This window comes from Arachis hypogaea, chromosome 11, assembly GCF_003086295.3.
Source record: "Arachis hypogaea cultivar Tifrunner chromosome 11, arahy.Tifrunner.gnm2.J5K5, whole genome shotgun sequence".
Classification (NCBI taxonomy): domain Eukaryota; kingdom Viridiplantae; phylum Streptophyta; class Magnoliopsida; order Fabales; family Fabaceae; genus Arachis; species Arachis hypogaea.
In genome coordinates, this window is record NC_092046.1 from 47,016,270 (window position 1) to 47,019,411 (window position 3,142).

At 33.1% G+C, this 3,142-nt stretch overlaps 1 non-coding gene across 1 annotated transcript; it reads right to left on the reverse strand.

Moving 5' to 3' along the window:
• Nucleotides 1-2,262: 2,262 nt before the first annotated feature.
• LOC112724143 (small nucleolar RNA R71) lies at nucleotides 2,263-2,370 on the reverse strand. The gene has a single exon (XR_003163321.1). It is a non-coding gene; the product is annotated as a small nucleolar RNA R71 (small nucleolar RNA).
• Between the last annotated feature and the right edge of the window lie 772 nt (nucleotides 2,371-3,142).

A 3,142-nucleotide genomic window follows, 5' to 3' on the forward strand; every position in this document is an offset into this window, starting at 1 on the left:
TTATTCAATATTTTTAAGAATGAATTCTAGTGTTTCATGAAGCATGTTGAAGCCTGGCTGGCTGTAAAGCCATGTCTAATTCCTTTGGGAATGAGTATGTCAGGCGTGTCATGTCTGAATTACATGCTGAAGCTTGGCTGGCCATTGGCCATGTCTAGTGTTTTGGACCGGAGCTTTCATTGAAAGCTTGGCTGGCTAGTGAGCCATGTTTAATTCCTGGACTGAAGCTTTAGACTAAGAATGCAAGATTCCTGGAATTCATGTTAAAAATTTTGGAATCCTTATTTTTCCTTTTTTTTTCAAATAATTTTTCGAAAAATATAAAATAAAAATCCAAAAAAATTTAGAAAATCACAAAAATAAAAAATATTTCATGTTTCTTGTTTGAGTCTTGAGTCATATCATAAGTTTGGTGTCACTTGCATATGCATCTTGCATTTTTCGAAAATATCATGCATTCATAGTGTTCTTCATGATCTTCAAGTTGTTCTTGGTAAGTCTTCTTGTTTGATCTTGATGTTTTCTTGTTTTGCATCTTTAGTTGTTTTTCATGTGCATTTTTCGTTTGTTAGAGTCTAAACATGAAAGATTTCTAAGTTTGGTGTCTTACATGTTTTCTTTGCATTAAAAATTTTTCAAAAATGTGTTCTTGATGTTCATCATGATCTTCATAATGTTCTTGGTGTTTATCTTGACATTCATAGCATTATTGCATGCATTCATTGTTTTGATCTAAAAATTTCATGCATTGTATAATTTTCATATTTTTCATAAAAATTTCAAAAATAAAAAAAAATATCTTTCCCTTTTTCTCTCATCAAATTCAAAAATTTGGATTGACTTTTTCAAAAGTTTTTAAAATCAAGTTGTTTCTCATGAGTCAAATCAAATTTTCAATTTGAAAATCTTATCTTTTTCAAAATCTTTTTCAAAAATCAAACCTTTTTCAAAATTTTTAGTTATTTTCGAAAATTCCAAAAATCTTTTTCTTATTTTTATATCAAATTTTCGAAAATAACATAATCAATTAATGTTTTGATTCAAAAATTTGAAGTTTGTTACTTGCTTGTTAAGAAAGATTCAAACTTTAAGTTCTAGAATCATATCTTGTGATTTCTTGTGAATCAAGTCATTAATTGAGATTTTAAAAAATCAAATCTTTTTCAAAAACTAATTTCTATCATATCTTTTCAAAAATATCTTCTTATCTTTTTCAAAAATTTGATTTCAAAATATCTTCTCTAACTTCCTAACTTCTTATCTTTTCAAAATTAGTTTTCAAAATTTGTTTCAACTAACTAACTAACTTTTTGTTTGTTTCTTAACTTTTTCAAAACTACCTAACTAACTCTCTCTCTCATTTTCAAAAATATCTTCCCCCTTTTTCAAAATTTCTTTTTAATTTATTAATTATTTTAATTTTTAATTTTTAAATCTTAATTTTCGAAAATTACTAACATTTTTCAAAAACTATTTTCAAAAATCACTAACTCTTTTTCAAAAAAAAATCATTTTCGAAAATTCCTTCTCTCTCACCTTATTCTATTTATTTATTCATCTACTAACATCTCATCTCACATCTCTGCCATCCTCACAGTTGTGTTTCTTCCATTATATTACATTCTTTGTCTCCCCCTCTTTTTCTACTCACACAGGGATCCCTATACTGTGGTATAAAGGATCCATATTATTATTATTATTATTTTTCTGTTCCCTCTTCTTTGTCATATGAGCAGGAGCAAGGATAAGAACATTCTTGTGGAAGCAGATCCAGAACCTGAAAGGACTCTGAAGAGAAAATTAAGAGAAGCTAAATTACAACAATCCAGAGAAAACCTTTCAGAAATTTTCGAACAGGAAGAGGAGATGGCAGCCGAAAATAATAATAATGTAAGGAAGATGCTTGGTGACTTTACTGCACCCAATTCCAATTTACATGGAAGAAGCATCTCCATTCCTGCCATTGGAGCAAACAAATTTGAGCTGAAACCTCAATTAGTTTCTCTGATGCAGCAGAACTGCAAGTTTCATGGACTTCCATCTGAAGATCCTTTTCAGTTCTTAACTGAATTCTTGCAGATATGTGATACTATTAAGACTAATGGAGTAGATCCTGAAGTCTACAGGCTCATGCTTTTCCCCTTTGCTGTAAGAGACAGAGCTAGAATCTGGTTGGACTCTCAACCTAAAGATAGCCTGAACTCTTGGGATAAGCTGGTCACGGCCTTCTTAGCCAAGTACTTTCCTCCTCAAAAGCTGAGCAAGCTTAGAGCTGATGTTCAAACCTTCAAACAGAAAGAAGGTGAATCCCTCTATGAAGCTTGGGAAAGATACAAACAGTTGACCAAAAAGTGTCCTTCTAACATGCTTTCAGAATGGACCATCCTGGATATATTCTATGATGGTTTATCTGAGCTATCAAAGATGTCACTGGACACTTCTGCAGGTGGATCCATTCACCTAAAGAAAACGCCTGCAGAAGCTCAAGAACTCATTGACATGGTTGCTAATAACCAGTTCATGTACACTTCTGAAAGGAATCCTGTGAGTAATGGGACGCCTATGAAGAAGGGAGTTCTTGAAGTTGATACTCTGAATGCCATATTGGCTCAGAACAAAATATTGACTCAGCAAGTCAATATGATCTCTCAGAGTCTGCATGGAATGCAAGCTGCATCCAACAGTACTCAAGAGGCTTCTTATGAAGAAGAAGCTTATGATCCTGAGAACCCTGCAATAGCAGAGGTAAATTACTTAGGTGAACCTTATGGAAACACCTATAACTCATCATGGAGAAATCATCCAAATTTCTCATGGAAGGATCAAAAGCCTCTGCAAGGCTTTAATAATGGTGGAAGAAACAGGTTTAACAATAATAAACCCTTTCCATCATCCACTCAGCAACAGACAGAGAACTCTGAACAAAATACTTCTAATTTAGCAAACTTAGTCTCTGATCTTTCCAAGGCCACTGTAAGTTTCATGAATGAAACAAGGTCTTCCATTAGAAATTTGGAAGCACAAGTGGGCCAGCTGAGTAAAAGGATCACTGAAATCCCTCCAAGTACTCTCCCAAGCAATACAGAAGAGAACCCAAAAGGAGAGTGCAAGGCCATTGACATAAGCACCATGGCCGAACCTA